Here is a 13,978-nt window from a genome sequence, read left to right on the forward strand (position 1 = left end):
TTTGGGCCGCACTTCGTTGCTTTACCATCACATTGAGACGGGCGATGCTGCCCCTATTCGATTAAATTCGCATCGGATGAGTCCTGCGGAGCGAGAACACGTACGGGGGGCAGTGGAAGACATGTTGGCTGCGGACATTATATCGCCATCTAACAGCCCATGGGGCGCTCCAGTCGTCTTGGTTAAGAAGAAGGATGGCAAATTGCGATTTTGTGTTGATTTCCGCAAATTGAATAAGATATCGGTGGCAGATGCGTACCCCCTGCCGCGTATGGATGACTCCCTCGACGCATTGTCGGGGGCTAAGTTCTTTTCCACACTGGACCTCTCTTCGGGATTTTGGCAGCTTCCCCTTGACGAGTCCTCACGGGAGAAAACCGCATTCCGTATGCCGCAGGGGTTATTTCAATTCAACTGTCTCCCGATGGGATTGAATGCGGCCCCTGCTACATTTCAAAGATTGATGGAGCTCATTTTGACGGGGTTGCAGTGGGAGACGTGTCTTATATATTTGGACGATATTATTGTCTTCAGCCGCACATTTGATGAACATTTGACGCGGCTGGAGACAGTGTTCACGAGGATGCGTTCTGCCAAATTGAAATTCAAACCAAAGAAATGTCACCTACTGCAACGGTCCGTCCGCTATTTGGGGCACATTGTGAGTGCTGAGGGAGTGTCCACGGATCCGGAAAAGACGGCGTGCGTCCGGGATTGGCCGACTCCGGCCACCGTGGGGGATGTTCGGCGGTTTTTGGGATTTGCCTCGTATTACCGAAGATTTGTGCCGGGTTTTGCGACGATTGCGAGGCCCTTGCATCTCCTTACGGGTAAAGGACGGAAGTTTGTTTGGGGACAGCCGGAGGAGGCGGCCTTTCGGAGTCTGCGTGATCTATTGGCCACGGCCCCAACATTGGATTATCCCGATTTCGATCACCCATTCATTCTTGATACGGACGCGAGTGACACAGGTATTGGGGCGGTGTTATCACAGTCTAAAGGGGGTGTAGAGCGTGTCGTGGCGTATGGTAGCCGAGTCTTGTCTCCTGCGGAAACCCGCTACTGTGTCACTCGCAGAGAACTATTGGCGGTTGTTTTTTTCCTACGGCAATTTCGACCATACCTCTACGGTCGTTCTTTTATTGTGCGTACGGATCATGCGGCCTTGCAATATGCCCTTAAAATTGACCAGCCATCCGGACAGTTGGCACGTTGGTTGGACACGCTACAGGAATTTTCCTTCCAAATTCAACATCGGAAGGGAGTGCGCCATGCGAACGCTGACGCACTTTCCAGATTACCGCGGCGCGCCCCTTGTAAATGTGAGTCGGGGACGCATAGGTGTTTGCCGATTCCAAACCCCCCTCAGCCGCTTACGTTGGCCGTCGAGAAGTCGGACACTCCGATGGAACCGGGACCGGCTGACGGGGTTTTGAATCTGCCGCGGTCTGTCTGGATCCGGGAACAGATGATGGATGAGTCATTGGTGTCCTTGCGGAAGCGGTCTACTAGGGACAATGGGAGTCCGAGTACGGCTATGGGGCCGCAAACCGCTCTCCGAGATGGTCTGCTTATGTGGCGGGAGGGGTTCCAGGAACGTTGGCGCCTGGTGGTACCAACGTCCTTGCGATTCGAGTTGATTAGAACCCTCCATTGTGACACTCTCTTACATTTAGGGGTGCAGAAGACCTTGTTGACGTTGCAACGTCATTATTTTTGGCACGGCATGGCGACAGATGTCGTAGGGCACGTGCGCGCGTGCCCTGCGTGTGCACGACGTAAGCCGCCGAAACATCCTTACGTGCCGCCTCTCCAGTCGATTCAGGTGTCTCGAGTCAATGAATTGATGGCACTGGACATATTGGGACCTTTTCCACCATCGGCGAGGGGTAATAAATATTTGCTGGTAGGGGTTGAGTACCTCTCCCGTTGGCCGATGGCCTGGCCGTTGCCCGATCAGTCGGCCGCGGCCATTACCGACGCCTTTTTGTTTGGGTATATTATGGATAAGGGGGCGCCTGAGAGACTCCTCACGGACCAGGGCAGGAATTTCTCTTCTAAATTATTGGCGGAAGTGTGCGCGGGCCTTGGGACTAAGAAAGTACGGACATCCCCATACCATCCGCAGACGGATGGTATGGTTGAACGGCTGAACAGGACATTGTCTGCCATGCTTTGCCATACCGTGAGTGAACAACAATCAGATTGGGATCTGCACATCCCCGGGGTGCTTTCGGCGTACAGGATGACGCCTCATGCGGCTACAGGATATTCGCCGTTTTACCTTATGTATGGTCGGGAAAACGTGCCGCCGGTGGATGTGCAATTGGGAACTGGGGTGAAGGGACCTCGTAAACCACTTCCTGAATACATTCAGGACACGGTTCGCCGAGTCACGGAGGCGCGGGAGAATGCCCGCGTGGCTACGGCCAAAGCCCAGGCCCGGAACGAGCGATATGCGCGACGGTCTGAGGGGGAGTGCCCTTGGAAGGTTGGGGACCTAGCCTGGCTTCATTGTCCACAGGTACGTCCGGGGACCTCGCCGAAATTGCACAAACCCTGGCATGGTCCCGTACGCCTCATTGCGGTTCCCAACCCACAGTCAGCACGCGTCCAGATTGGGTCTCGTCGCTGGGTTGTGCATACGTCGCGCTTGAAACCATATGTTGCTCCCTTACATGATGCGTCATCCCCCAATGTTGCCTTGCCGGGGTCTGTTGCTGCTGACTCTCCCCTGCCTGCGTCCATTGATCTTGCTAGAGCGCCTGTCGTACCTGTTCCAGACAGGCCGGCCGTGACATTGTGGGGGACGAGGGGCCCTGCTCGGAGGACGCCTGCCAGGTCTGCGGGACCTTCGAGCCCTGCAGCCCTTCCGACCCAGCTGCGGGCACGGTCACAGGACAAGCCCAAGACTAACTCTTTAGGGACACGGGACGTCGGTGGACTTCCAGCTGCGACAGGGGGATTACCCCCTGTCATTCCTCGACTTTCATCGCGTTCCCGTTCTGCGAGTGGGCCGCCGACCGTCCGGGACGAGCCGGCGACCCGCACACGTTCCAAATCGCTTACGTTTCGTTGATTGTTGCTGTCTTGTTATTTTTTTTCTTACAGTTGTATTTATTGCATGCTTTTTGTACGTTAGTTGATGTTAATTGCGTTGTTGTTGTTGTTCTTGCTGTTACATTGTATGCTTAGTGTCCTTTAGGGGGGGAAGCTCGGTTCGCCGCATTACGATTTGCTATTGGTCAGCCGAGGTCGGCTGGGATTTTTCTACGGGGGAGGGTGGTGTAATGCGGGCGTAAGCGACCTTCCGGATGTGACGTCACGGGGGGTGGAGTCATGTGACGTGGGTGGAAGGTTCGGGTCCTTAAGCGGGTAAACCGGAAGGGGAAGTCAGTCGGGGTGTGAGCGGAAAAGAGGGAGGCCACGCGGGCGAGTGAGAAGAGGGGGGGGCGCCGACGGCCATCGGGAGCCAACCCCGAAGAGAAGAGGAAGCTGCGGAGTGGTGTGCAGCTGCAGAGGAGACAGCCAGAAGGGCTGCGTGTTAGAGGCAGCGGTGTGGCTGCCAGGAGGAGCTGCGGAGAGAGAGAGAGAGAGACAGCACGAGGCTGTCAGAGCTGCGGAGGGAGAGAGGAGTTGCAGCGAGTACAGCCAAGGGGGGCTGTGTGAGAGAAACAGCAGCGAGGCTGCTGTTGTGGATCGGGCCGACATTGGAGTCAGCACCGTGGAGAAGCTACAGAGTAAAGACAGCCGTGTGGGTGTACAGCACGAACCGAATAAAGGACACTGAGCCAGACATCGTGGTCCAGTCGTTTATTACACATACAAGGCATGATGTGAAGAAAACGGTCGCAGTTTTCAATCACCATCTGTCCAGATGTACACAGTGGTAAGATAGCTCAACTCGTAGTCAAAAAGTTGCGTGTTTAAATTTCGGTTGGGTAGTAACTTAGCCCAACATACCTGTCGCTCTTTAAAAAAATAATAACCATTTCAACATGGGTTTTTTCGTGGTTGCGCTGTGGAGCTCTGCTTTAGAGTTGCTGCTGATGATGAGTGCCATACCCGAGGCCTGCATATTATCATTGCTCATGGGATTATATGTATATTGCGTGAAGCCACTCATCAAAATTACGGGCGTGGTCTAAAATTTGACCGTGAACAAATTCAGACTTATTAACATATAAGGGTACAAAAAAACATGTAAAAACTGTTTTTAAAATGTCAGGGCATTATTAGGGTCAAGGCCTTTCAAATGAGTATTTGCTCTGCAAAATTGCTTTATAACGGGAGAAATGCAAACAAAGGTAAGACTCGACTTGATAGACATGTGCAATGTGTGAGGTAACTTTTTCAGGAACCGTGAATTGAAATCGAATTGCAAGCAAACGTGAAGCTAGATTTTTGGCAATTTTAGTGAACAATAATTTGTTCAACTGTAAAAAATGTTAAAAGGAGACATTTCTGGTTTGACCAAAGTAATGCACATTGACTACAGGGCTAGACATATACATAAATACCAAAAATTATTTCACTCACATTTTAGAAGAGATGACAGCCCAATGCTACACCTGTTGAAAATAGAATGAAAAACACGACGACGTGAATATTAAAACCTGATTTGGTTTAATGCTTAGCACACTGGACCGAATTCAGATATCGTCGATTTGATCTCCTGGCACGACAGTTGAAACAATCACCCCCTCCTTTGTCCACCCATAAGTATATATGGGTGCAGTACAGTTAGTTAATCGACAGGTCATGTGTCGTGGTGTAAAGTGTGCGTACTCCCACCTCTTCCAAAACGTCTGATCAATGTGGAAGAGTAGGCCAAATACCATATAAACAGGCTCTCTAGAGCTCCCTCGAATGGAAGCCCTCTGTCAGTAGTGATGTGAGCAAGACATCCCAGTGCTGCACAATATTTGCCTTTGATTTCGTTTTAATGAATGCGAAGATTACCATAGTTAAAAAAAAATTCTGTGAATTCAATTTGTTGTGTCATGTGGCATGACTGTAATCATCTCACAATCATATATTTTTCAGTTTAAATCCCACTCATCATCCCTGCATTACTTAATAGGCACCATTTTGTTAGAAGTCAACTGTGGGTGTGCTATGCAGAGATTAATTTCCACTATAGGAATGTAGACTTGTATCTGCTCAGGGGCATCCCAGCATAGATGAGTGCTAGCATGATCAATTGCCCGTGGAGACATTTTTTAAAGATTCTCCTCAGCATTGTATGTTTAGAAATTGTTGAGGCACAATTCAGGGGCCTGCTATCTTTCGTCACATGAATCAAGCCTTTTCTAAAATAACCACAATGCAACCAGACATCTGCGCAGCTGTGCTCATGCTTTCGCCTGATGTCACTGCACCTGGAACTAAGAATAATAATATCACAAAGTCCTCTGTGTCCCAGATGTTTTAACAGATATAGTCGTCCAGTACATATTCCACTGTGAAAACTGCTAATCTACTGAACCATAAAACGGATGAGTCTGAGTTCCTCAGACTCAATGAGTCTGAGTTCCTCAGACTCATTGAGTTTACATGGCACATAGCTTATATTTATTCAAAATCTGAGCCACAATACTCAGTGCAGCTCACCATAATTGGCTGAGGCCACGTTGGTAAAAGTTTGTACTGCATTTCCAGAGTATTAAATCTGGAAGGGTGTTCATGCATGACTGACTTTGCCACATTCACGCTTATCCCTTTTCTTTATTAATGAGCAATACATCCTAGAGACATTAAAAATGAGTATTCTCTCACCAGGAATTTACTCATTGGTATCACAGCTCTTGCCACGATTATCAGACAGTTCTTCCCTAGGTACAGGTAAAATAGATATATATCTTGACTTAAAGCTTTCGTGACTGCAGGAATTTATATTCTTTGCTCTTTCGGTAAAGTCACGTAGATAGGTTGAAAGAAAATAACAAAAAACTATGATGTTTCGATCACAACACAAGCGATTATCATCAGGATGACGTGACTTTACCGAAAGACCCAAATAATATATATACTTTCTGTAATTGGGCAGTGCAGCATAGATTTGGCCTGAGTTGCTTTTCTCTGCCAAAAATGTCAAAGGTCTTGGCAGATTTTCATGTCAACTAGGGAAATCCTCTGGCTGAGATTCCTCTCGGTCCCTTTTGGCTCCAATTTAAAAGTTCAGGTGTGTGCTGGATGGCTTAATGGTGTCAGCACACACACATTGTGTTGAGAAAAAATGAAATACGACCGGGGCAAATGTAAAGCCATCTTCTGGCAGAAAGATCACAATACTCCCAAAGGCAACCAACCAGTAGAGGTGTTTCTCTGATTCAAAGGGCAGTGTACCAGCCTATCTTGGGAAACGTGGGAATAACGTGGATCATTTACACGTGAACCCTGACTCAATGTTACGGCTACATCAGAGACAAAATAAAGGCACAATTGGATCATGTGGCATGGTTACTAAACCTTGCGCGAATTCATGCACAGGTGCTTTGGCAAAAGGTCATGTTATCGTGACTGCATTATTTCAGGAATAATTACAATGGACATATACATGCCTACACCCTATTGTATTTAGACCTTGTCATACGTCACTGATTAAAGCAGCAAATTTCGCCTCAGGAAAATGGGTGGCCGTTTTAAACATTATATGCGTATAACTGTGAAATCACTGCATCAACATCACTATATTGTCACATTTTGTAAAATTATCGTACTTTATTTTTAAAAAATGGTTTCGTAGTGACATCTCGACGTAAAAACTCGGTATGTAACAATTGTATCGAATCATGTGCGCATATAATATTGTTTCGCCCTTTGTCAATCCACCCTCTGATGAAGCCCTCCCCAACTCCATATCAGTCATGGGCTGTTGTATGACCATGCTTCACCACGCATAATCGCGTGGCTTGGTGAAGTGGTGGAAGGGGTACCCAGGGTAGGGCTTCTCGAGATGTCAAACACCGCTGCATTTTAGCCACGAATCAAAAGTGAAAACTTCGAAGTCCTTTTGCATATATCCTTCAAGGTTATATCTTACACAACCACTAAACTGCACTCCTTTTCAGCCGTGCAAATGAGTTATTGGCTCGCTTGTACGCCCGTTTTATTGAGACAGTTTTCAATGCTGTGCTTGTTTGACAAAGTAGCAGCATATACTGAATTTTTTCGGGAATTGATTTTGTTGGCAGTCACTGGTGACCAGGCTGCAGCCATCAAACCTGCTACACATGAGTACGTGGTTTTATACCTTGGATGTCTGCTCAGGATTTTAACTTGGGTGTCAGCAATGCTGGCTCAATTATCTCTCTCTCTCTCTCTGATATGGGAAAAGGATAAATCCGATGAGCCACCTGCTCAAAATCACAATGTATTTTTAGCAATATATAAATATATATTTTAGTGGCAACGCTATAAATGTCATTTGAGGGGCAGCAATAGCTGGCATTGTTGCCGCAGTGTTATCAAAATGCTACCATTAACATATATGGTTTCTGAGCCATTTAAGACACATATTCTGGCTTATACATTGTCTACAAATAAAATCCTGATCGTGTGTATGCATTTCATGCCTTGAGGAGAATTATAAAGAGAAAAATGTGTGTAGGATATTTATATCAAGTGACATTCAATTTAATTCAATCAATAAATATAGTGGGAATGGAATTCTGCACCATCTATCAACACATATGTTAATGCTTCATAATGACTTTGCAGCCCACCTATCACACATTTTTGTATGACCTTAAAGACAACTAATACCACCACCTAGGCAAAATGGGTGTCGTTAATTAGAATGCAGATGTGATCAGTAAATATGAATGCTGAAAATAAGGCCCTTCTAAACGCCTAAAACAACCAATCAGATGAGGTCTTTGAGTGAACTAATTATAGTCGGACTCTCTAGTCGTTAATGTGACTTCCTGGCCACAAACTTCAATAGCCACTACACACAACAGGGATACTCAGAAAATAACAAAGCTGGAGAGAGGCTCGAGGAATGTCGTCAGCGCAAGCCATGTTCCTCACATACGAAGCAAAAAAGCCAGCACATTTCACTCAGCCAGATGACAAAATTACTACAACTGATACACTACAACCTATTTTTTATTGTACCAGGTAAAGCCCAGTGAGCTATATAGCTCATTTTAGAAGCGATATGGTCACAAGTGATAGTTCAACCAAGTGGTTTATCATGTGGACATTTATAGCAGCCAAATACTTTAAACGCATGTTTATGCTTGTTGAGGGAAAAAACAGAGGGCCCGGAGAAAAATCCACACGACCAGGGGGAGAACTTTAAAACTCTCAATATGCAGGCATCAGGGTTGGGATTTAACCCACAATCTCTTGTGTACCCATAGGCCCGTGTGTCTCGAGAGACAATTATTTTGCACCTTACGAGGTCAGCTGTAGGTTTTGCAGCGCCTAGAATGACTATGCAGGCCAATCCTTGAGTGACAATCCTTGCCACAGCAATTCCAAGTGAATGCGGTGGCAGCTCCAGAGGTTTTTTGTCGTTCTTATGTTCTGCTCTGTGTGTCTCCGTTCCTCTTGTTTTATGTTTTGTCTCTCTTTGGAATTTTCACACTTAAATTCTAACTTAGCAATCTTTGAAATACGTAATCGACCAGGCTATGCATTAATTGTGTGTTGACCGACTCTCTGTGTTGTATTACATAACATTTCGATATTTTGCTAGGTTATTTAATTTAGTGTGTTCTTTCTCCCTCTTTTCCTAATGTTCAAGCTTGCGTAATTGACCACGCGTCGCCATACTCATTGACATGTTAATTTTTTCTCTAACCCCTCCCTCTCTCCGCCCCCGCCCCCTCTCTATATTTAAGGCCTCGCCACAGAGACGATCTCCCTCTCTGTGCCTGTGTTACTCTCTCTCTATGTATCTTGGTGATATCTGTCTGCTTATATGTCTGTCTATAGTTTTCTGGTTAGATTTTTGTTGCTATTTCATTTATACCTGATGATGATTGCTTGTGTTGCAATCAAAACGTCGTATGCTATTATTTAATTTATTATTTGATCTTTTTACGTGACTTTACCGAAAGAACCAAAGAGTAGCTCCAGAGGTATTTATTGCTTTTTCTTTACATCGCTCCCTCTTGGTCTGCCAAGCAGTGTGTATTTTCTCCTCGACTCTCCTGAGGCCTGTTTTCACAGCTTGCTGCCAGCTGAATCGGTCGCAGGCAGGTTTCTCCCAGTCATTTGGGTTGATGTCGCAGCTCTTCATGTCCCGTTTACAGACATCTTTGAAGTGCAGGACTGGGCGACCAGTGGCCTGTGTGCCTGATGCCAGCTCGCTGTACAAGACATCCTGCATGCGGTGCACGTGTCCAAGCCATCTCAGGCTTGGGCATGTGACTGAGTAGAGAGTACATGCTGTGAATGTTGGCCAAGTTGAGAACTGAGGTGTTAGGAATGCGATCTTGCCATCTGATACCGAGAATGTGCCTGAGACATCGGAGGTGGAATGTGTTTAGTCGATGTTCTTGATGGGCGTATGTTGTCCAGGACTCAGACCCATAGAGGAGGGTGCCACGGACACAGACCCGGCACACCTGTACTTTGATGTTGAGCGTGAGGGATTTGTTCTCCCACACTCTTTTGGTCAACCTGAACATAGTTGTAGACGCCTTCCCAATGCGCTTGTCAATCTCTGTGACAAGGGACAAATTGCAGGTGATGGTAGAACCCAAGTAGGTGAAGTCCTGAACGGGTTCCAGGGTGTAGCTGCCAATGTTTATGGAAGGGGTGTCTCTGACATCCTGGCCCATGACATTGGTCTTTTTCAGACTGATTGTCAGGCAAAAGTTGTTGCAGGCATTGGCAAGGTGGTCAATGAGTGTCTGCAGATCATGTTTTGTGTGAGCTGTCAGTGCAGCATCATCAGCAGGGGCTTTACAGCAGCAAGGGCAGTTTCTGACACACCGTTGTCTCATGAGTAGAGCTCTGAGTAGTGTTCTACCCACCTGGCCATTTGCTCTTGTTTATCAGTGATGATGGCCCCTGTGCTGGATTTAAGGGAGGCAGTCCTCCTGACGTTTGGACCAAAGGCTGTCTTGATGCCTTCATACATGGCACGAATATTGCCAGTGTCAGAGGCGAGTTGGATCCTATTGCTGAGGTTCAGCCAGTAGTTGTTGGCACAGCGTCTGGCGATCGTTTGAGCTGCACTGCGGGCAGCTTTCAGAGCCATTAATGATCCTGTACTTGGGACTTGCTTGTAGTTCAGGAGCACCATGCGCTTGGCTTGGAGGATGGGTTCCAATATAGCCAGGTGTTCCTCAAACCAGTCTGTGTTCTGCCTTTTCTGCTTGCCGAAGGTATTGATGGCTGCATTGAAGATAGCGTCTATGATGTACGCCCACTTTGTCTCTACGCTTCCATCTGATGTGTCGTGTAGGGACTGCTCAAGTCTGTGTTGGATTGATTGCGTGAGCTCTGGGAGGGAGGTCTTAGCAGAGTTGATGCGTAGGTAGCACTTTTGTTTGAGGTGGTTTATCTTTTTTGGGCGTAGTCTGACCTTGCTGGATACCAGCGAGTGATCAGTGCCACAGACTGCACTGTGGTAGCTGCATGTCATGAGTACTGAGTTGAGGAGGGCTCGTCGGGTGATGACGAGGTCCAGTTGGTGCTAATTAAGAGACCTTGGATGTCTCCATGATACTTTATGGCATGGTTTTGTGAGAAAGAATGAGTTTGTGATACAGAGATTGTGGTATGAACAAAGCTCCAGTAGTCTTTGGCCACTGGCATTCATCTTTGTTGCACCTGATGCAAGAGCCGAATGGCTCACAAGGCTATACCAAATAAGTGAAAACTGAAACTGAAAGCCGGGTCTCCTGCAGTGCTGCAATATCCACATGGAGTCTCGCCAGCTCAGTGTCGATAACTGCAGTCTTGCGGATGTCCTCAATCTGCAATAGATCTTCAGAGAGTCCAGAACATATTGTACGTACATTCCAGCTTGCAAAATGAAGGGCTGGAACCTTCTTTCGTTTTGTTTTGCTTTTGTATGGTGCAGGTGTTGCAGCCCACTTGTCTGGTGATGAACCATAAGCTCCAAGCACCCATTGAAGCAGGTGAGCCATGGTGGGAAAGCACCTTATTGGCCGGGGGATTCCCAGCTTGAAGCAGGCAGTAGCTATCCATTGGGGTGCAATTACCCTTTCCACCGACGATGGCAACCCATGGCGCCCATTTTTTACGCCAATCTAAAATGAGCTTATAACCCGTGACTGTTGCCATCCGTGTTTCTTGGCCACGATTAGGTGGCCAAGGAGTGTCCTCTCCCCATTTTTGCACCTATTGTTGGCACAAAGCCCTGGGAAGGTTATTCTGAAAATCTTGGGTTGCCCATGCGTCAGGATCCCCCCCTCGACCTTGCTGGTGACGTACAAAGGAGTGCGTCCAAAGGAGTGTAGTTAACATCTTGCCACCATGGTGCCCTTATGTTTTGTCTCAAAGGACAAGAATAGACAGCAGCCACTAATTGCTTCATGAACAATTATAGGCAATTTTCTAAAGTCACAGTCCGGCAGTCAAGCACATTGGGTTACTAATACCAGTCATAACCTCAACCCCATGGCCACGTTGGAACTCTCGGTAGGTCAAATTAAGATCGGTTACGAAAACTAACTTAAACCCAATTGAAGAATCTTGAGCCAAAGACTACAATCTTTAATAAATTAATTACAATTTTGATATCTGCAATAAAATAACAACAACCCAAAGGGGTATCAGACTAGAAAGAGAAGAAATCTTGAAAAGGTGTATCCGAACTTTTGAATAAGATAAGAGCACTGCACTGCTGCTGGATTCTCTCAACCCTGCATGAATACTCGGTGTCAGAGCCTGGTCTGGGAGCTCATACACAAAACTGATAAAGCGATGCGCATCATAACTGGGCACACTGAAACCGACACCAATCCCCTGGCTCCCTGTTCTGGCGAACATCGTGCCACCAAATATCTGCAGAGACATCACACAAATTGCAAGGGAGTTGCCAACAACTACCTACATCCTCTTTGGGTCTTTTGGTAAAGTCACGTAGATAGAAAAATAATTTTAAAAATCACGGCGTTTCGATCGCAACACAAGCAATCGTCTTCAGATGAAAAAATACAGCTGAGGCAAGAGAAATATAGTGAGAGAACTACTGCAGCAAGAGGTTATATAGGTTTGAGATGGGTACACCCCAAGGGTAAGTGGGGGAGGTAATAAAAATGGAATTTACAAGTAATATACCTCGGCCATTTTATTGCTAGGAATTAGCATGTTAATCTGTTAATGTAAGCCCCACGACTACAGTGATGAAGAAGCCATTGTATTGCTAGAGATTAGAGATTAACATGTCAATGTGAGATGGCTCCCGCAGCAGCGGCTGTGTTAATGAGACACATTCAGCCTATTAAACCAGAGCCACTGCCACATTGAGGAAAAGGGAAGCAGTGGCTATGTTATTGAGACATTTAGCCTGGTAATGTAAAGACATTTTACAAGGTAATGTAACTCAAGTCGGATATAACTGTTAACATCGGCACTTAGGATGGAAGCATCACAGCCAGTTATGACTTTACCTGGTTAATAACATCCTTCCAATGATTGCTCAGTTTGTACCCATCTTCTTGGTTGAAATTGTGTCTTTGTTTATATATCTGGATGTCTTCATGAACAAAGCTTTTTTGATAGCCAGTGGGTTTGCATTGTACCTTCGTCTTGGAGAAATCAATTTCATATGTGCCCACAGCATTAAAACAATGATCAGCCATGGTAAAGGTATTAGTCCTACCGTGTTTCAGATCCGCCTTGTATTCACGAACACGGTCTGAGACATGTCGCTTGGTTTCTCCAATGTGACTACTGCCGCAGGCACAACTTAGTTTATAGACACCGGGGTATTGCATATCAGGAATCACATCCTTCACGGATGGGATCAGATCACGAATTTAAGTACGGTGTTGAATCAAACCTGGATCTTGTGTTTGCTTGTGATTTTGGAAATCTTTTTGGTGACCTCACCCATCATCAACCAAGACCCTGACAAAGTACCTCGACCCTGACAAAGTACCTCGCCGTTGACTCGAGCCCAAATCCCGTTTCTGGATTCGTGCTGTCACCATCCTAGTATCTCGCCTAGATCAGGAACAACACTGGAAAATAGAGTGGAACAATTTAGGCATCCACAATAAACACCTCATCTAAGACCCACACATTGCACCTGCTGGCTTTGACATTCCATGTGTGTAAATCTCTTTCATAGATGGAAAATGAAAGGCAAGCCATAGTCGTGTGATTGTGGGCATGCAAACCAAACTATGGACCATATAGGCTGTGCTCTTTCAATGGAGGAGAAACATTAACTCTCTCCTGAAGCTCTCTTGTGGCGACCAGACCTTGACATTGACATTTAGCTCCTGAATAAATTGACCTTACACAACACATTATTGGTTACGTTTAACATTTCTTTAATGCACTGATTGTGGCAAACTTTTAACTTTTTGATTACGCTTGCAGTCTCCAAGTGTCGTGGATGCAGTTGTGATACATAAAAGTGACATTGTGTGCATTTGTGCACATTAACAGGTGAGGAGTCTGTTAATTAGAGGATTTGGTCTGCCATATCATGTTGAAAGATAGTGTTAACAATGTTAGCTACTCCCCCCCTTCTCTCAGTCCATTCTAATACTCCTTTGCACAGCTCCTGTAACATCTGGGTTACCAATGAAGATTCCTCTTTAAAAATGTAAGTAAACAATGTTAATGTGGGGAAGTATGCACATATACACACATATGCAAGCGCGTGCGATATAATGCTGTTTCAAAGTTAAAGTGTCTTCCCGCTCAATGCACATTGGGTCGCTTACTCATTTATGTTTCTATTCCCAAGCTCGTGGATCCGAGGAAGGGGGCAATTGGGGTAAACGCCCTCTCTCTGATAGCATACATTTCGGTA

This window comes from Lampetra planeri, chromosome 15, assembly GCF_965212315.1.
Source record: "Lampetra planeri chromosome 15, kcLamPlan1.2.h2, whole genome shotgun sequence".
In the NCBI taxonomy this organism is placed as follows: Eukaryota; Metazoa; Chordata; class Hyperoartia; order Petromyzontiformes; family Petromyzontidae; genus Lampetra; species Lampetra planeri.